The sequence below is a fragment of the Trachurus japonicus genome, chromosome 6 (assembly GCF_045865225.1).
Source record: "Trachurus japonicus isolate A0001 chromosome 6, Traja_1.0".
NCBI lineage: Eukaryota > Metazoa > Chordata > Actinopteri > Carangiformes > Carangidae > Trachurus > Trachurus japonicus.
This window is the reverse complement of record NC_140912.1, coordinates 551,729-573,390: the sequence shown is the minus strand read 5'-3', so window position 1 is coordinate 573,390 and position 21,662 is coordinate 551,729. Positions and strand designations below refer to the sequence as shown.

Sequence of the window (21,662 nt, the reverse complement as noted above, 5' to 3'; positions counted from 1 at the left end):
TATCAAGGCATTGTCATGGTTTATTAGTGGAATTACTGATGTGATGTGACCTCCAAAACAATAACTGTTGAGAGAACTCAAACAAACAAGCGTTGAAAATCACTTGTAGGAATGCGTTCGCAGCGATCTTAAGAGGACTAAATCATCTATACTTGTCCTTTCAGTGTGTCTCTGACAGTGGTGAAGTGCCCCCCCCACCCCACCCTCACCCCCCCACCCTGCCTCGATAGCCTTGTGAACCCAGCCCCTTATTCTCTTCCCGGGGCCAATCATATTTCACTTCCATTCACTTTTCTGAATAGGAAACTCAAAGGGAGTCCTCACCACGAACACCCACTGATAGCCCAATGCATGGACACACACTCACACAGACATAGAAACACACAACTGCACACACACATGCACGTCTAGTTAGGAGGGCTTGGTCTAGACCACAGCGTGAACTTTGTTCTGCTAAAAGTTGCCATTGAAATATGCAGTTGCTATTGAAATATCGTTCTTCCATTGGTGTGGTGACAAAGAGCGGGGAGGCTTGCCGCTCCTGTCTCAGTGTGAGTCTGAAGGAGCAATGGGTCGGCGGGGATCGCCCAGTGTCTCTGCTCAACGGAGTCAGTGTGCAGAAATAATGCCCATTAAACTTGGTCAATCACGCCCCTCACTCAATGAATTATGTCCCTTTCACTCATTTCATACCATAATCCATACACCTCGCTGCCATCCATCATCTCTGAAAGATTTCTGCCACGATGAATGCTTTTTATTTATGAAACATTTTTTTAATTAATGGCTTCTCATGCGGTGACGTTAGATGCTGAGGGAGCTTAATGTGCTGAGTTATGTTTACATAGAAATCAATCGACTGAGGGAGTTTTCATTAGCGAATTAAGGTGGAAGTTCCAGCGCAGACTCAGAGGCTTCAGGTCTCGTCTCGACCACCAATGTGGCTCTGATGGTTTCACCGCGCTACGTGGGTGGACATTATAGAGTCTCAGCGCCATGCAACAATGAGCATGTTGTGAAGCTATTGAGTACGTCCTCTTGGTGCAGACAGAAGTCATATGCCTTTGTGGGATTATTAAGTGGTTATTTGCCTAGAAGCTGTACCACACACCAGTGGAAACTAAATAAATAAAAGTTCCAAAACAACAAGTCCTGTCCTGTTTTGGCTGCTGTACAGTAGGATTGTGAACACAGATGTCTTATCAGGGAATGAAAAGTAAATGAACTGGTTCAGCAGTGCAGTGTTTTCTTGGGACTGATACATTATGGATTATGACATTATTATATCGTTACAACAGACGCATGGGCGTGTCGGCAGCATTGCGTTGTGGGAGCTGATCAAGTCGGAGCTAGTTCTAACCACACACTGTTTGACAGTTTGGTTCAGTGGTTCCCAACCTAAGGTTTGGGGCCCTCAGAAAGGTCACTAATCTGCAGACTCGTGAGATGATTGATGAGGGAGAAGATAAACAAACCCATACTTATTTATTTTTCTTCCTTTATTCCTTTAATTACAAAAAAAAGAGGGAAATACGTCTTTGATGTAACTGAACATGGCTCAAACCATCATGAAGAAACATGTAATGGAAAGACTCAATGTGAAAGAACTCAAATTTGTTGTTGTACAGTTACACAAGTGTATTTAGTTACATTCCAGCAGTGTAACTGAGCATGGCCGAGGTGTAAAATAATGTTTTTGTGTTTTTCGGATACTGGAGTCTAAAATCATTGTTCTCTGTGATGGACAATGTTCTTTGAGACAGATTATGTTACATTTTCTGTGCTTTTGTGGTGAGAGGTCCATTATTTAGGGCCGAGCCCAGAGAATAGTGACTCTTTCAAACCTTTGTTGTCCTCTGCAACCATAGCTAACGGACACCAAAAGACCTTTTTCACATCTATTCTTTTAAAACGGGCGGCAATAATACCGGCGAGGAGTCGGCAATAAATACGCTTCCCCTCACCGAGTCAACTAGATTAGATTGCATGGGGACATCTGTTGAGTGTAGGTGAGCACTTTCTCTGGCTTCTCACTGTATGGGAAAGGAAGTCCTCAGGATGTGCCTCCAGGCTTTTTCCCTTTTTTATTTGTGCTGCTGTGCTGCCTCTGCTGCACCTCCGCCCTCTTTTGAACATCCAGAGAGCTGCATTGACTCGAGCACAATCAGTGCAGCTGACAGTTATTGTGGTGTACACTGGGCTCCATTTGATTTAACCCACAATTATAGTGTCAATTTTGCTTTTATGCTCTGCCAAATTCATATTGCAAAGGATGTTATGCTCTGTCATCGCTTCATCCTGCCGACAGTTGCGTCTGATGCAAAACAAATAACTTTTTGAATATTTAATGTTCATGTGCAAACATGTTTAGAAAAAAAGAAAAAAAAAGAGAAAGAAATAAAGAAAAAAAAAGAAAAACCCACCCGGTAACTTTGTGGATTCTGGTTGCTGTCCATGTGATACCAGGAAATGTTTAACCCCTATTGTGGAGAGACAAAAGGTTGTTTTAATCCCACTGTGAGAGGGGAGGGAGGGTCAGGGGAGGGACGTGGGAGGAGGGGCTGTGGGTGTGTTGCAGGGGGGAGGGAGGGAGGGGGAGTGGGGGGTTGATTTTGTGAGGGAATCGACTCCTCTCTCTTTACTGTCACTCAGTCACAGCAGACACATCGAGGAATACGCAGCCACCGGGATTAAGACAAACTGAACTATACTCTGAAGCAGCGGACTCCCACACCGAGGGGATTTATTCTCACTGACACGTGCACAGATAAAGGTGATGTATACTCCACTTTGTTCACGGGGATCATGAGGCGTATAATCACCTGTGGTGTGGAAAGTAAAGCCTGGGATGCTCCCGGAGATCAGCAGGTGATGGTGATGGTGCAGGTGGATTTCTCTAACTCCTAAAATAATGAAACCTCCTGGATGCTTCTGAGCCACTTCAAAAACATAGCAGGTTTTACTGTTGTTCTGGTTTTTAACATTGTGAGTTTGAGTCATTGAGTACTGGTCAAACATAACAACCCGTTGATTATAGGCTAAACAATTGTGATGCAGTTGATGATGAAGTAAATTGATCCAAAAACTATTCTGATATTTAATTTTTCACCAAATTTAAGCTTTTCAATTTAGAGATGTTCTACTTACTCTAATGTTTTTAGGCTAGGCTGCTGTTGTTACGTATATTTATTTATTAATGTATGTTTTTCACAGTTTAACATCGATTGATAGGTAAATAACTTTAGGAAATAGAATCTGCAGATTAATTGGTGAGGTATATAATCATCAATCGATCTTAAGATCCTCACAATTTCTCCTAAATGGCAAATCCATGTGATTTTGACTGGCTCTGTCTGTGAAGGTGTCGGTGAAGGTGTGAGGATGTTCCTTGCAGTGTGGTTCAAAATTTCCTTCGCAGACTTTTTTTCTCAAGTGAGACATTAAGCTTTGCTATGAACATTTTCATGGATAGTTTGCACTTTTCCAGCACTTGCAACATCAACATATCATCTTCACTCTGCTGTTTATTCTGCTGAATCGCAGCTTGTCTTGAGTTTAATGGCTGATCTCTGTCTCTGCGAGCCACGTCCCCTTATGTAAATTCATATGGAGGGGGAAAAAAGTGTTGCGGCTCTAATTATTTCTCCCGTCTTTGGTGGTAATGATGCTTCATCGGGAAAGCGGTATCGTCCACAGCCACGCTCTGCCTCTCATTAGCAAAGAGTCTAAAATTAAACCCACAGGCTGAGCCCCCTTCCCCGGTCTGATGACACACACATAACACACACACAGGTGGGCACACACACATCAAAACAACAGAGCCTGGAGGAGAAAACCAACAGACTGTCATTACAGAAACATGTGACACCTCACTACCTGGTATCATCTGCAGTGAGCGGTGCTTATTCAGCCTGTGGACATCTTACTTTACTCAACATGGAAGCACACGTGTCATATTTTGCATGATGTGACAAACAGAAACATATACTATGTCCTTGGAGGCTGCTGCATTACAATTAAGTGGCTTGAAGTGTTTTTCAGTGTATGGCTCACAAATGAAAAGACATGTTTGTGTTTATTTAGCATATTCATAGTATTAAAGGGACAACGAGGAGTTTCTCCATCGGCGGAACAAAAAATTCTGCGACAATAAAAAAGTCTCATATTAATGTGGATGAATCTACGTTACCCACACTTGTTAATGGCTCCATTTTAGATAAATATATCGTTTTGTCTCTATCGTTATTTTGTTATTATTAGTGGTGGCGGAAATGCTGGGTGAGCCGACCAGCGTTTCCTTACTTTCGGTTTCGTGAGTCATGATAATAACGCCGCCGAATCGCCGTTTATGGTCGGGACTACGACGGTATCTGATCGTCTTCGAACCTCTAGTGTGAAAACGCTTTGCTTTTCCAAAACTCCTCGTTGTCCCTTTAAATCTTTATACATTGAATTTATTTTGATGTTCAGCTTGTTTGGTAAAAACAACCAAGCTAAGAGTCCTCATTAGTAATGCAATTTTAATTTCTTCTTACAGTAAACATATAGCTTTTTACAGCTTGTTCTATTACTGTTACTTTTTTGGCGCAACAAGCTGTAAACACAAATATGAACTATCTACAACAAACACACATGGAGCTGAATTAGCACTCATTTGGGGCCTTGTTCACCTGATAAATTTTGATGTGTCTTTTAGCTCTGTTTGGGTCTCCACCAACTCCTGATTGAAACATCGGGTTCTTAAGCTGCTAACTGCTACACCGCTACATTCACCAGCTAGCTGCCCATTTTGTCTGCTGTTTTGTGATTGGCAGGCAATACAAAGTAGCTTTGTCAGTGCCTTTCCACATATGGTTTACAACAGTGAAGTTAACCAACAGTAAAACCAAAACAAAAGCGCTAAAAGATGCTCAAAACTGAACAGGGTAGCAGGGTTGTCTGTGAGTTTATCCTTATCACATAGTCATGATGTTACTGATTTATTGTACCTAAAATTATTGATAAGAGCAGCTTTATGTTTTAAGATCATCGTGTCAGATTATTTGCCTTTGGCTCTTTTGTTAGTGGTGAAATGCTGCTGTACGTCCATCAACGATTCAGCTTTCTTTTCTGTTGAGCAGCACTCATGGCACGAGAGAGCTCCCTGAGGTATTGAGGGCACCGCGGGTCTCTCGCTGTGAGGCGTTTTGTACTTCTGCTCACTGCCGACTGCCGGCATCCCATCTCCGGCTATTTTCAGTCTTGGCCCTCCGTTCCTATGCTTATCACCATGGCAGCCGAGCTGGACGGAGCTCAGCCCCGACTCTGTGGTGTCTAAGGGCAGAGGTGGGGCTGGTGGGATGTCTGGCTCAATGTCATGGGGTGAGGCTGCGTTTGATGGGATCAGCCTTCTGCCCATTCACACAGGATGTGGAAAAGGTCATTTTGTTGTGTTTTATTCATAGATCTTGGCCGTAATCAGCTGTTTCGCAGCTATCTAGTAAGTGCACAGTGAGGCAGAAATTATATAAGGTTGAACTGCAAGAGCTGAACAAGATGATAGCTGTGCTGTCTGTGCTCAGGTAAGGTGTCAGCAGTAATATAATGCGATGCTGTATTTCAGTGGTTTTTCAAATCTGGGTCAGGTTCCTTTTGGAATTCAGAGGTGTGTGAACATCAGATTTGGTTGTAACAGTGTGTAAGAGGTAATAAGCTACTGAAGATACAGGTGTCAAGGTTTTCCAGATCTGTGAATTAGAATAGCTTGATGTAAATAGCGTAGATTTAGCTAGAAATAACCTGAATCATAGGTGATAATAGACTCAACAAAAAAACAAAAAGAACAAAAACATGTGATTGTGTGAAACAAAATTAATGTCAACCAATAGTTCACAATTGTGCCTGTGTAGTGACAGCTGTGTTCATATTTAACTGAATGGAAACAGTGGCCCCTCTCAATGGGGTTTCCACACTATTATTTACAGCAGCAGACTGAAGTCGATCGGTCTTGGCTAGAAGTAAATTGGATTGGCTTCTTCAATCATTTTGTCCATCACTGCCGATTGGTGTGTCTGTGTTCATTGGTGTGTCTGTGTTGGTTGTGACAGCGTCGGAGGAGAGGGGGTTAGTTTGGCTATTAAACAAAGAAGAGCTGAACAGAACAGGAAGGAAAAAGAACAAATAAAAAGAGAAAAGAACAGCTGAGGAAAGTCACATGAAACATTTTTTTTTTATCGCCCTTAAAGATGTTGGGAGATGAATCTCAAAAATCATTTTCCCAATTGAAAACACTGCATATAAACTGTGTGCGGCTGTCTGCAGGGGGGCTCTCCACCTTAAAGCTGAGAAACTCTGCGATGAAAGAGAAGGGAGGAGATTAGAAGAGAGGACTGGGTTGCAAGAAAACAAAGAGTCGAGCAAAACAAAGACATTTGGCAGTTAAAGACGTAGGCAGGAGGAGGAAAGGTGATGTGAGGAGAGGAGGATGTGATTAGAGAGGAGGGGATTAAAGAAGAGGGTGTGAAAGATCAGAACAGGGCAGCTATCCAACACATTTACATGATCAGAGCCTGGAGTTGTCACCAGTTGTCATTTGAAATTAGATAAAATATGTCAATATGAATACGCGTGACTCGAGTAAAGGGGAAAAAAAGTAAAAGAGGGTGCTCTTTGGTGCCAGGGTAGTAGGTTAGTAGGCTATAAACCTTTAATTTGACATGCCTGACTGTGTTTGATAGCGTAGCCCACATCTGCATCTGCTTTTGATCTTAAGGATGAAGAGTGTGAGGGAGTAGAGGATGATGAGAGGACATGGTTGGAGAGAAAGGAGAGAAAAGACAAAGACAGAATAGAGTAGGATGTCTCAGTCTTTTCTGGCTCGTGGTTTCAGTCCCAGATTCTCCTGATTGGTGCAAAGATTTGTCTCGTTCATCAGGTTCAAGAAGCATTTTTGAGACAAAAACAAGCATCTTTCACTTTCTGAGATCGAGCGTCCTCACTTTAATGTGAACATGTCTTAAACAGGTAGAAAAGAACAGGAGGGTAATAAAGAGAAGGGAGCTGGTGTGAGATGATGATGAGAGGAGATAAAAACAAGAGGGCAGGGTAGTTTATCTCAGACTTTAATGTTGCCATATTTAAAGTTGTCATGTGAGAGAACAGAGAGGGAAATCACAATGCGACTTTGAAGCGATGTCAAGACAAACAGCTGTTGAAATGTAGCGTGACTTTCTGCATATTTTCACCGCTCACACAGGGTTCTGACCTTAATGCTGGAAAAATTTGGAGATAGGAGAGAAGAAAGGAGATGAAATGAGAGAGGAGAGGAGAGGAGAAAAGGGGATTGGTCATGGCAGGTTAGAAAGCAGGAGATAAGACAGAACGAGTGAGGAGAGAGGAGGGAAATGAAGACGACTGAAGATCAGAGGAAAGACAAAAGAGGAGACGAGGTGAAAGGGAAGAGGGTGAGAGCAGAGGACAGGAGCGAGGATGGCTGCAGGTAGAAGGAGAGGAGAGGAGGACAGAGAAGAGAGAGCAAGAGATAAAGAAGATAAGACAAGACAAGAGGAGAGACATAGGAGGAGACATGTCTCTCTCACCAGTTTTCAGCCACAGGCTTTAGTGTCTATCAGTTTGGATTACACACTCCTGCCTCTGAAAATCCTTGTCCACACTCTGGTTTACACAGCTTGGGTGTTTGCTTTCTTTTCACCACCAAGACTTGTCACTGTTGGAAGTGTTTAAAGTGTATTTCCCACAGAACCAACACACTCACAGATGATGATTACGCTTTAGAGAGAAAGAAAGGAATCCCTGCTTTCCCCGACGCTGGTCTTTTGATGAGAAGAAGAGGTTTAATGTGGGAGCGTCCTGGTGTTGAGGCAGCCAACCTGTGGTGTGGCTGTGGCAGAGCAGGAGACCTCCTGTATGAAGAGGATTTCAGCAGCTTATAATAAACCCAAACACAGAGCAGTGGGCCCATTGTGTAGTTAAATTGATGCACTGGATGTCGGGAAAAAAAAAACATGCATCGCTTTGCAAAACTTTCTCCCCAGAAACCTTATTAAGAACCACTGGATTTTCCTATCTTGGTTTTTAAAGTCCTGGTGGTTGCCACAAAGGGAGAGGAGGGAAAATCTAAATTATGAATACTAAAATTTGTTATTCTCTTCCATTTTTTGTTTAACCAGACTGAAGACAGCCACAGAGGAAGAAGCAACAAGGCGAGCAGCCAGGGAGGAGGAGGAACGAGGGCTTTCTCTGGTAAGATAGAAACATTTCTGCTCCAGCCTGGTTGTCTGATTCCTTTTCCCCCAACTCTCTTCAGATCATCTCCACCAGCAACACGATTTCTTTTTCCAAAACAGTATGAACTTCCGGGCCTTTCAGAATCAAACAAGGAATTTTCCTCCCGTAGGATGTGAACGCACACAAGTGTCAGTCTGTTTGCCATGCTTGGCAAGTCTCACCAGTCCAAATATCTTCATCTGTGATACAGCCAGAGTGTGAATGTATTAATATTAACACTCTCTGCAGACCTCCAAAGTCCCTCAACAACAACCGAACCTTTCCTGCCGCTGCGACTTCTTTTCTCCTCCGATCTCCATTGTGGCGTCTCTACTTTTGTTCCGACTGGAAGGCAAAGGTCACCGCTTGCTTGACTGGCATTTGTTCCTCTGGCAAAGTGTGTTTTTGTGTCGGCATCCATTCTGGCAGCCAGCTTTTGGCAGGGAATGAAAAACAGAACACTGTACGCTGGTGTCCAACTATCTGTTTGATGCGTATGGTTGTCAAGGTAACACACTCTCTCTCTCGCCTTGCCCACTGCTGTGACAGTGGGCGTCAATACTCAGAAATCACAAAACAGCACTCAAAGCCTAAACTGTGCCTAGTGCCGCTCTTATTGACACATAATGTGTCGTAATGGAGCCTCGCACAGATAGAAAAAGTTCCCCTAATGGCAGTTTGGACAATTAAGAGCTGAAGTAGGTCTCCCTTGTCTCCATGTGCATTAGAGCCCAGAGAATTGACTCGCAGCTCATTTTGAAAATGACCCTCTGTAACCTCTAGTTCATCCCCTCATTCTGCGGGGCTGAGAGTGTGTCTGTGATTCAGCGGGGAGTTGATCTAATGCCCCGTGAGTGGAGGTGACACGGTGTGATGTGTGTCCACCGCCCAGCCGAGTGTGAAGAAAGGATCCCACCTCGCTGCGCTGCACGCCGGGCCGGGCCGGGCCGCGGCGGCGAGGGGAGGGGAGGCCGCTCTCACAGCAGAGAGGAGAGTTAAGGGACTCTGACGGCTCGGAGCTCATCTGCCTCTGCTGTCGGCGCTACGCTTGTTTTATTTTAGGCGATACGGAGGGGAGGGGGGGATTTCTCTCTTTCCCTCCCTCTCATTCTCTCTATCTCACTCCTAGTTCATCCATTTGTGTGCCTGCTTCAATCTTTCGCTTTCGCCTGTGCCCATCTGTCAATCTTGTTTGCCTCATTCTTCCCGTTTCTCTCTTGTCATAGCCGTGCCGTGGCAGTGAGTGTGGGTTGTTGTTGTGAATGTGTGTGCCTGTCCGCCGGAGAGAGGCTGAGTCCACAGTTTTCAATGGGCCCGAGTCATAGAGGGCCACACTTAGGAGCTGCAGACCGCATTGGTGGTTTGAAACACACTGAGGCGTGAAGCGTCCATTGTGAGCAGCAGCATTCAGGTCCCAGGCCCTTCAATAGAAGCTCTGCAGAGGTTTCTGTTTACCTCCACACTGCTGTCTTTGACTGGTTTCTCTCACGTGGCCGTCAGGGAGTGTGCTATTATTGTTTGTGTGTTTTGATGCTTGGTGGGGGAGGATGAAAAAAAATATAGAGTATCACCCAATCTGAGCCCTGCCTCTCCAGAAATAGTTCTATACGTGTGACTGTAAATCTCTGAGACGGAATTACGTAATGTGATCTTTTCTTATACAGTGCAGTCACATAGTATTTATGAACGGAAGCATTTTCTCTCTCTTTGACTCCATTCTGGCACCCTGAAGTGAAAACTATGAGGTTTAAGGGATAGTTCAACATTTTGGCAAATTGGCCCATTGCCATAATCGCTACAGTCATAGCAGTAGGTTCGTTACCTTTAATTGTCGGTGTAAGCTATTTTTAGAACGGCGCTATGGAGGCTAAGGGAATTTCTTGGTTTCCCTCATCAAACTCATCAAATACACAATCCAACAACTCCAAAATGCTCTGGTGGACAAGTTGTGAGCTGCACATTCACCACACTATGAGATAATAACGGAACGTTACGAGACGGAGCTGTTTTAGAGGTAAATTCATGCAAAATCACTGATGCGCGTTGTGTTCAGGGACAGTTTTTCAGCAAGCAGACTCCGTATTTACCCTGTATTTACCTCGAAAACGGCTCAGTTTCGTAACGTTCCATTATTATCTCATAGCGTGGTGATTGTGCAGGTCACAACTGGTCCACGAAAGTGTTTTGGACTTGTTGGATTGTGTATTTGATGAGTTTGATGAGGGAAACCTAAAAATTCCTTTAGCCTCCGTAGCGTACTGTAGCTCTGAGCAGCTCTGCTCCGCCGTTCTAAAAATAGTTTGCACCGACAAATAAAGGTAATGAACCTACTGCTATGACTATAGGGATTATGGCAATGGGCCAATTTGCCAAAATGAACTATCCCTTTAAAGTGCTGATGATCAGTTTTAATGGCAGCTGTTTGTGTTCACTCCCGTTAAGTGCATATAGCAAACAGCACGTTCAGTAGGGCTCTTATCTCCTTTTATTGCCCCAATAGTCGAACAAAACACAGAATTGGCTAAAGAGGCGTTTTAGTACCCAACTCTTTATTGTCCAACTCAGTCAGCTGACCTCAGACCAGCTAATCATGTGTTTCACTCGCTGGAGTCCAGGCTAAAGATGAAAAATCCCCTGACACATGCAAGAAGTGCAGATGGCTGCAGCAGAGTCCTGGCAGAACAGAGCCGGGGCCGACGCCAGCCCTCTACTGATGTCTGTGAGTCTTAGATTTCAGCCAGTCAAAGGATTTGCAACCAAATATTTAGTATGAGGAGGCGAAAGTCTGCAGTTGGACTGTGTCTGCCTGCCTGTGTAGATCAGAATATCATTTCCTCATTTCCTGTCATGTCACAGAAATACTTTGAAGTACCGTTAAAAGTAATCAGTATCGGTTTTTGCAATAATCAAATTTTTCCTATTCCAAATATTTTTCACAAACCAGAATTTCTCTATGAATTTGTCAAATGATGTTTCATGGTCATGTGTTAAAATGGCTGTAACTTGTGGTGCTGAATGCTGCACTGTGAGCCACTCACTCTCTCAATAAGTACCTCTATTCCATTAACGTGAAAGCACCTGAACGAGTGAAACAGGAGCCTCTCATATGTACGTGCTTATAACGTAGTGATATTGCGCAGCAGCAGTTCTGAGATCAGACGAGTTTGCAGATGAGTAGAGGGATTCGTACACACACAGCGGGGCCCTGGGCTGTGCACGTCGTCTCAGATGAGCGCGTCGGGATATTTCTCTTAGGTGTCTCTTTGATACGTGTCTTGACGATTCTCCGACGGTTCCCTGTGTCAACACTCCTGCCTGTGCGCGTTACGTTTAAGAGCTGCTGCGTGTGAGAAAGAGGCAGTGCGTGGATTGACTGGGCGCATGTGTGTGTGTTTTTCAGCGTCTGTGTGGTTCTATAGCACACAGAGACATAGGGAGGTGCCAGGAGAAGCAGCTAAGTGTCAGAAAGAAAGACATGAATAAACAAACAGGATGAATAGATGGATACAAAGACACAGAGAGAGAGAAAGAGTCGGAGTGATGTGAAAGAGGTTGCGAGGCCAGTCCTGAGGGGCTTCTGCTCCCCTGCTCCATCTCCCAGGGTTTGTGGAGGAAAGTCGGCTTCATGCAAATCTGACTCGCTAACTGTTTAGCAGACAGCCTGAAGAGTAGGAGAGAGGAGACACTCTTCTATATCTGGTGTCTCTGTCTCTCCCCATCTCCTTCCTCCTTCCCTCACCTGGACAACCTTCCTCTAGGCCTCGATCTACCTTCACCACTCGTCCTGTCTGTTCAATTATCCGGCCCGGCCTCAATATATTTCTCATTTGTACAGCTGAATGCAGTTTTTCCATCACCCTGTATGTACCTGTTTCTCATTGCAATGACTCAATTAATATTATAATGTCATTTTTAAACAGCAGTTTGCACTGCAGTCTCCTTATTTCAGTGCTGCTCCACAGAGCCATATCGCAGTGACTGAGTCAGACCACCTGATCTTATATGAATTTAGCAGTTCATGCTAAGTATAAAGCTAACTTAAGCTAAAGATAAACATGGCAACTATGTACATGCAATTCAAAGATTTTAATCAACATCTTTGTACCGGGAAAAAAAGCCAGTTTATAAATGTTCTACAACTTCCATAGCTATTACAATGTAACTGTCTCATGTTCACCATTTCTGTATTTCTTAGGCTAACTGTCCTCTGCCTTTGTAAAGAGTAAAGTCCTTGCTCTTAGTGAGAAATACCGTAGTTTGACATTTTGAAGAACACCTCATTCCCGTTGTTGTTTATTTTTATTTGTTTATATAATGCCAGATATGGAATTAGCTTAACAACTTTAACCCACTAGTCAGGCCAATGGGCTCCGGATGCATTGGAGGCAGTAGCTACTGTACAACCCCCAGGTGGGTGTTTTAACATGGACTGGAGGCAGAGGGATATGACTAGCTTGGCTCTGTCAAAGAAATAGCTGTAGCACATAACTCTGTGCTAAACCTCAACTAAACCTGTTAGCACATTGATGATAACTACCCAAAGGCTTCAAGATCTAGCAGTCCCAAGACCTCCAGTGCTCTATGATATCAACTACAGTAAGAAAAGCTTCCGAGCTCCCAGTTTTCTAGCTCTATAGCTTCATTTTGTGATCCGGTTTTCAAAAAAGCATATTTTCCAAAATGTCAAGCTTTTCCTTCAATAGAGTGCTCCACTTCTTGTTTCCAAGATGTTGCTCGTACCCTCCACGCATAATACTTAAGTAGCTGTTTCTCACTTCAGCTGCAGAAAAAAAAGATGTTCCGACAGAATACTTGACCGCCCTGACAGGAATATAATATTTTCCAAAACAAGAGCAAGATAAGACCTTGTAGTCCACTTGCCCTGAGTGGTTTTTCTCTTCAGGCTATTTAGACAGTGAGCAAGTAGTAAAGGAAATAATGCTCACAGTGGCCACACATGCGATTAAAATCCAGACCATGTTACCACCTTAAGGGAAAATATGTTCTTTTTTCCAGCAAACATTGTATCTGAGAAATTCAGTGTGGTTAAAGGTATTTTTGTTTAATCCTTTTGACTTGGAAAAAAGCTAATCCATTTTCACACTGCAGATTGTTTCCAAAGGTGTGTTTAGTATTGACGCGGCTTCAGGACACAGAAGATTGTCCTCGCGCCGTCATAAGCTGGTGGGATCTGTCTGTTTGGAAGGGCCTCTAAGAAACCAAATGATTTATGTGGCTGTTAGGTGCAGGTCTTGGTCCAAGGCCAAGTCTATCTGCTCATCAATACAAACAGCCGACTCCCCGGGTGTTGTGGTGGAATACAAATGGCTGAATTTAGATGTAACCCCTCGCTCACCTGCATCTAAGCCAATTCTAATGAGAAATCTCTCCCCTCTGAGAAAGAGAGGGAGATAGAGAGAGCAAAGGAATGACTAAATATGAAAGGTGAGAGCAGACCGGAGCAGCCGGCTGTTTACAGGCTTCTGTCGGTGGGTTTCTACTGCTGGGTAAATTACATCAAGCCTCCATCTATACCAATCTGTTTGTTCTGTTTCTAGTTTTCATTCCCACACCATTGGATACTGAATTACTGAATCAAAGACAAACGTATCCATCTTTATTCATTCATATCGTTGGTGTTGGATTGAGTGTGAAAGCAGAATAGCAGCATTGGATCTATATCCTTTCCATTCCCACATTAAGTATCTTTAGATTTGGCCTTTATGAATTTTAATGTTCAGGATAATTGAAAGCCTCTCTGTCACATTGGTACATCTCCACAGGTGTTTTAATTTATTCTGCCTGTTTAGACCACTCTATAGGGATGTGTGGGCATGCAGACTGTGCTTTATTGACCTTTTCCTCTTACTACTGTTGCATCTAAGGAGGAGAATGTCCATCTTTATTATTCCTAATGTTTTTTTCATTGTGACATTTTGACATTTCATAGCAGAAAGACATGAGTGTAGTTAATAACATTCGTGTTTTATTCCACTTATGTGTCAAGTCGTGCTTGATGACTGCCTATCTGCCTATCATGGAGTAGCTATTTAGATGCTTAAATAGAAAGAAGCCATTATTAATGCCATTATTGAGACCTGTAACCTGTGAGTTCCAAGGTTCCGATGCCAACATACAATTACAAATGTCGGGGCTTTGATTTTTATTACAGGCTTTTACTTTAATTAAAAGCAATAGCTCCAACTTGGAGCCCTTAAAGCCAACATTGATGCCACACATCAGCCAAAATCTGTTGTGTGTGTAATTAAACTGAAATGTGATTTATATGGCACTGACTGTAATGTCATTACACAGAATGTCCACACAGCCAACTGTATAACTTCCAAACTTCTTACCCTTTTTTTTTTTTTTTTTTTTTTAGCTCCCACCACAAGATGTGGTGTTTGATCAGCCAGGGGAAATGAAAACAACTGGTCTGAGTGTTAAAGGTTTTAAAATCAAGGCACGTAGAGATGATAAACTAACTACAACTACATTTTTTTCTGGTTCTATATTTGCTAATAGGCTATAGCAAATGATTACCATATTGTTTTGAACATTGTGTATTTTATTTGTATTTTATGTATATTAAGGCAGCTTTTACCATGCACTTGAGTCCACAACAAATTTCCCCTGTGGGACAATAAAAGTTTATTCTATCTTTCTATCGTTTGCTAGTAAAAAAAAAAAATAAAAAAAAAATAATCAAGAGCAAAATGTGTTGCTCATACACCAAGAGCTGGCCTTAAATGTGTCTTCAAATTTGTGGTCTATGTATTTATCAGGTTGTGTGTGATTTGGTGTGTGAAAAAAAGAGGGAGAAGCAAGCAACTTAAGGAGGTGCACGACTACAGCAGCAAACTGAATTTTTTTATTGCAGGACAGGCAAGCACAGACGTTTCGACCAAAGTATTTTTTGATTTGGTTTGTGAAATTGACTGTGTGAAATTGTCCAAAAATGTCGCTTTAAGAGCATTTTAGTGAGAGAGGTTTGGTCTTTTCTTGTGTTGTGTTGTTTGTATCCAGAGGTTGGGATTTGCGATGTAGAAACTCAGATACTGCATCAGCTGCAGCATCAGGAAGGTCAAGTGTTACCAGAACAAGTATTAACTGAAACACTGTTTAACATTTATGCTACATGTACAGTACAAGAGACCATAAAATGCACACTCACTATCCATTCTTCATATGTAGACAGTGGAGGGCGAGGCGGTCCCTGCACAGATAGTGGGGCCATTATCTGTTAAAGTAGTAATTCATTCCTCTGTCATGTTCGACCCTGAGGGACACAAACAAACAGAAACACCCCATGGTCTCCTTCCCCAGAGGCGAGTCAAGCTCTCCGGGTCCAGCCGGCCCGTTATCAGCTCCCGCTGCTGACCTTTTCTGTGCCTGCACTGAGAGACTGACGCAGTTAGAAAAAAGAAAACCCACCAGCTCCACTACACAGGCATTATCCAGCACTCAGCCAACACTTCTCCCGCATTAGCGACCGGTCTCATCCCGTCAAACGCAGACACAGGACAGAGGCTGTTAGCGGAAGCCAGGCGGACTGTTAGTGTTAAATGGGAGCGATGCTTCCTCCGGAATCACCGTTTGACAAATGAGGGCTGATGGAGCAGTTCTTGTCTGGGCCATTATTTCTGATGGGGCCAGGCGATGTGTAAGGATGGAGCACTGTTTTGTCTGTGCTGCATCGCCCTCTGGGTAAAAAGCACCAAACCCACTCCAAACATACTCAAACTCTCCAAATGATGGATGGAATCGGGAAAATCTCTAAACTGTAGCACCAGAAAACCTTATTTTTCCCTGTGTTGAGTCTCTGCTGTGTCTTCACTTCACATCCTCAACTGAACTTGTGAGGAGAGTGTTACAGCTCATAAAGGATCTTCCTCTATGAGTAAGCTACTGTAAGCTTCATTAGTATCATTAATACTCATTAGCTTACATTTCAGTCATCTGGACCCATGAGACAGATAGAAACATGCTCACTCTAAGCCTTGATGAAGTGCCAGCACGCTATCAGTCACTCACCACCAGGGGCTTTTCATTGTATTCTTTAATCTTAGAAATTCCCCCTTTTTCATTTCATTAAAAACAGTGCTTCAAATAAAACGGGGTCATCCAATTACTTCTCAACAAAAAAATATTTCCATTCGCTTAAGGGAGATGTTGTCTCTCTGTTTTTCATGTTTTTTTGACAAAATATTACACATTTCTCAGTCTAAGAACTTAATTAGATCAAATTCCATCAAAAGTCTTTGGACGACAAAGATTTATAATGAAAAAATCCACAGCGCCACTCTTTGATTAGAATGCAGTCAGAGGGGTTCGCTCAGGGCCATCTTTGATGAATTGTTCACTTCCCCATGAGTTGTTTGTTGAGTTTAGCATATGAAAACCAGAGTCGAGGAAAAGAGTGGCCATAGCTCAGGCCAGTGTAATCAAAGCTCATTGAGACTTGGCTAAAAGAGAGTGTTTGATCGGCCCGGGTGGCACACACATTATTCTCACATTCAGCATATTTTCTGCATGTGTTGTGTTTTTTTATTTTTAAGTTTCCTTTTGGGCTTTTTTTGCCTTATTCGATAGTACAGTTGAGAGAGACAGGAAATGTGGAGGCAGACAGAGGGGGAATGAAATGCAGTAAAGAGCCGCCCGCTGCGGGATTCGAACTGGGGCCGACTGCAGCAAGGTCTATATCCTCTGCATGGGTTAGTGTAATTATACTCTGTAAGAGTCAGTCTTCATATCGGCCAGCTTTGGAGAACAGCAGTGTGTGCAGATATTAATTGCAACTTGTAATATGTCACTCAGTGATGTTACATACAATAGAAACAATTAGTCAATTTAATAGTCAACTTTGAGAGTATTCATTGATGTCTAATTTGATTATTGATTAATCATTCATAGTCACTGCCTCTGTGTACACCAGAGTGAATATAAAATGTCTCAAATACTCAGCCGGAAAGAAAATGTCACTTCAAAGCAGGGCTGACCATTAGTCATTATAAATCTCAACAATTTAAATGAGTGAATTCATTGTTGCAAATCATTTATGGAGCATCTGCTGCCTTCACAAAGATGTGTTGCTTTTATTTTTTCATTTGTCAACAAAAACAATGACAGACAAGTATGACTAATGGAAAATGCGAAACGAAAACCATTGTAAAAGCTTAGACACGTTTCATAGACAATGAGCAAAAGTGAATGGCATCATGTGTCCAGTTTAAGAACAATTGCTTTGATAGCTTTCAGTGAAAATGCAAGTGATGGAAATATCTTACAAACTTCAATCAAGTGCCGGGATGATTAGTCAGTGAATCAATTAGTCAGTCATCAGAATGGAAACGCCTGATCATGTTGAGTTGTTTATCCAGCTTCTCTTGGACAAGACTGTTACTGAGTAGAAAGCAATAACAAGATGTATGACAGTTAGTTTGCATGATATGAAAAATTGACTATTGGATGTGTGAATGAATTACTGTAACGATGCAGTCTACTCTGCATGCACCTGCACAATCACACAGGTAGGATCCTGACAGGAAACAGAAATATCTCCTCCTTACAGGCTTCTCAACCTGTGGCACTGACACACAGGATGTACTGCCATCATTGTCCCGATCAAAAGCAACACATTAATCAATATTGAACTTCCATTGTGTAAACTTAAGTTAAAAATAGATCAATTGAGTCTTTGTGAGAGAAAGATAAAAAACAAATTTTCTGTTTTCCGAGTTTAACATCTTGGAAGGGTTAACTCCTGATTGCGTCTTCCATTTAAAAAAAAAAAAAGGCCTTGATTTGATTTTCTCACACTTTGAAAGGACTATTGTTTGTGTCCTCTATGTCTGAAATTGGATGGTGAGTCCTTTTGGACAGCAGCGGAGGGGAAATGATTTGTATTCACCTGCAGTATGTGAATAGAGCTGAGGAGGGGCTGAGGGAGAGAGAGAGGGCTACTACATAGTGCTTCCTTTATGTGATAATGGATTGCTCTGACATTCACACACATTGTGGTGCGGTGTGTCTATCAGTCAATACTCACTAACTCGTGGGATGAATGGCAAATTTTAAACAGATGCCATTAAAGACCCATTTCTCAGGTGACAGTTATGCATTACGCGTCGCCTTCACGCCAGACCAACAACTCCACCAACACAACACGCAACATATGTGTCTTCACATCATCCACTCCTACAAATGAATCCCTTTTCTCATTTTCTTTCTTTCTTTTTCTTTTCTTTTCTTTTTTTCTTCTTTTTTTTTTTTACGTAACTACACTCTCTTTTATTGGCCAGGCTATGGCAACTGGATTCTTCTGTCAGCTGCACAAAGGAGACAAAGTGGAACCGGGGACGGGCAGTAATGAGCAACTCCTCTTACAGTGTTACATATAGACCGGCCACGGTGTGGGGAAGCCTTCTGGAGACAATGGAGGGTTTTGAGAGGTCTGGAGCCCTCTGAAGCCCCTCTTTGATTGCGTTTCCTGGCACTGGGCTCCAGTGTTGGGGATGATTGTGGAGTGGGAGCTGTGGGTTCAGGGAGGGGGTGAGGACCCTCCTCTGCGCTGACCTTTCACAGACACAGGTGGGGTGGAGTGGAAGGGGCTGGAGGAGGAGGAGGGGAGCGGCAGGAGAGGCCTATTGTGGTACGTTGTGAATGTGGAGGTGGCACTCAATAACACTAGACCCCTCTGCCTCTGTCCACCTGCCGGGGATTTTCTCACCGCTACTTTCTCACTGCTAAATTACATGTTCGAGTAACACAGTGGTAACAAATTGTTGCGCCACACACTCAAGTCTGCACGCCTTCTTATCTGATGTTGCTGGAGCAGTACGATGTGCTCTTTTTTTAGCCATGTTAACAGCATGGACGAAGGGAGTGTTGGTGTTTGGATGGTTTTGTTGAGACTGAAACATCTGAAACAACAATACAGGAAGATGGCCATGATTTTTTTTTTTACATGTAGGCCTACTGTATTACCTCCCAAAGACTCCAGTTCCTGGTCATGTATAGCGTATTTTAACCCTCTATCTTCTCTCACTTTTCACCACTGAGGTTCATATTTATAGTTTTGTGGTGAAATGTTTCAAAGTACCATGTGAGTTTGTCCAACACTGACCAATGACCAAGTTGCAAAACTGATGACATCCCCAAGAGCCTCACCCAAATGTTAAAGGTCTTCAGAAATGGCTGTTTGTCCTGTTTGTCGCGCCGAGTTTCCACGAGTTGCTGCACGAGTTTACCCGAGTAAGGAAAACAAATTTGATTGGTCGTTATCGAGCGGGCGGGATATTCAATGTTTGAGGCTCGGTGTGTGTGTGTCTCAGACGTTTTGATTGACGGATGACGGATCCAATATCAGTGGCTGATGAATCGTGAGCAGGGTGACGCATAATTTGTGTGCCTGCATTATCCAATGCGACACACTTTCATCCCAGATTTACTTAAAAATAGAATTTGGCACAAAGTTTGGGCTACATCGTCTGATAGATGAGTTATTACACTAATGTTAGGACCCACAGTGGGCTCAAATTCAATTTTCTTTTCTGTACAGCTTTAATGCTAGCATGCTAAACACATATTGTGAACAAACATGCTAACATCAACAATGGCTTTTGTGTATTTTCTCTATATTTTTGTTGTCAAATTTCCATCTAATGCAAATGGAGGATAAAGTTTTATCTCATTCATAGCATGCTGATGTTAGCATCCAGCTCACTAGTTTGGCTGTAGACTGAAGGTCTTGTCTCAATTCAGCATGTTCTTTTAATCTGTGTGATTAAGAGGTTGTCTAGTTTGATTTATGTAACATTTCGCTCACTGTGAATGAATCCCATGATTGAGAGTTCTGACATGGACTCGACCTCGATGCCTCCGTCCACCTGCTACATTTTCACTGGCAAATGACATGTTCTGGTAACAAGCAGTGGTAACAGATTGTTCCACTGCACAGTCAGTGTTCACGCTTTGTTATCTGATGTTGTCGGCAGATTTTGCTAGACTGAATGGTACCATACAAAGTGCACATAGCTCTAAATGACCCATCGCTCCGTGCCTGCCTGTACTGTATCAGCACAATTCAAATTCCACCAGTAGAGTGTGTATTATAGAGCAGCGCTTTTCTAGAAAGACCCGGTTGCATTAACTGTTGACTGGGAGCAATCACATATAAACACTGTTTCTGTATGTTACCTTGGCTGACATGACCCACGGGGATTCATATGGTGCAAAAACATCGCAGCTGCTGGTTTTTGTGTGCTTGAGGTGAACATTTCCTGCACTGCCTGTCTCACGCAGACTCTTTTTGTTGCACCACTAAGCTTAAAGTAAACTCCACATATTGGCCCCATCTTGAGAGACCCCTTCACACGTGGAGTAAGCCATCCGGTGCAGACACGGTGGCAAACTGAGATTGTAATCATACCTCTTTTGTTGAGCTTGTAGGAGGTTGAGACGTTTTTTAAAGCCGAGCAGATGTCAAGCGTACAGTTTCTCTCCAAGGTTACTTATGAGATGACAAATGGGTCTGGGCATCTTTGTCCCTCTGCTTTTTTTTGTCTATATGCCTGTGTTTGATGAGAGGGTTGACATCTTTTTGTCAGCATGGAGATCTGAAAGCTCCGGGGAGATTGCCATGGATACAGAGTGCCCTTTTAGAGAGCAATTTTGAGTGGGTCTGCTCTGCTTGAAAGTCTATTGGAGAGTCCCTATATTTAGCAATAAAACATTTTCTTTCATTTGCTAAACTATGAGGCCTGATGGCTTATATTGTATAACTATAAGAACAGCATTTGTGTCTGTTTCCACACATGCATGAAGGTTTCTGTCTGCTGTCTCAAAGGATTTGCTTGTCCTCCCACCGCAGATTGGTTTTATGTTGATTACTTTCTCAAAGCTGTTATGTTTCTGTAGCTAAAGTGTGTCTTGTGATGTTGTATGCCAGGGATTTTGAGAGTCCTTTTAGCTATTCAGAAAGCCAGTCGGCATGCATTCCTCCCACTCTTCCTGCATTTGCTCATGATAATGAACCTCTGCTCAGCATATGAATGGCCTCACCCATAGCACTCTCATGTGGCCGGGGCGAGCGCTCTCAAGATCCATCCTCAAAGTGTGTGACATCCTACACTGACCCTTCCACTGTGAACTCCATATAAACAAGGAAGATGCATATGCAAATGAATGTAATGGAGTATGAATTCACACACACACATACACATGAGCAGCACTGCTAGAGGATATTGAAGCATCCTCTCTTAAGCAGTAATTACAGTGTGGGGATCAGCTATCAAATAAAGGTCAAGTTCATATCTACAGTTGCTCATTCATCCCTGTGCTTCCTCTCCTGATCTCATTTTAATGAATGCTTTTTAGAGACGCTCCTCCCAGCTCCC

General features: G+C 42.9%; 1 protein-coding gene across 17 annotated transcripts in view; it reads left to right on the top strand.

Moving 5' to 3' along the window:
* LOC146985274 (neuronal cell adhesion molecule-like) overlaps window positions 1–21,662 on the top strand; it is an 89,989-nt gene that overhangs the window by 30,510 nt on the left and 37,817 nt on the right. For all 17 annotated transcript variants that reach the window (XM_085778157.1, XM_085778145.1, XM_085778152.1 and 14 more), the window contains exon 2: window positions 8,169–8,241. The gene's annotated coding sequence lies outside the window, so the exon portion shown is untranslated. The remainder of the gene's footprint in view (window positions 1–8,168; window positions 8,242–21,662) is intronic.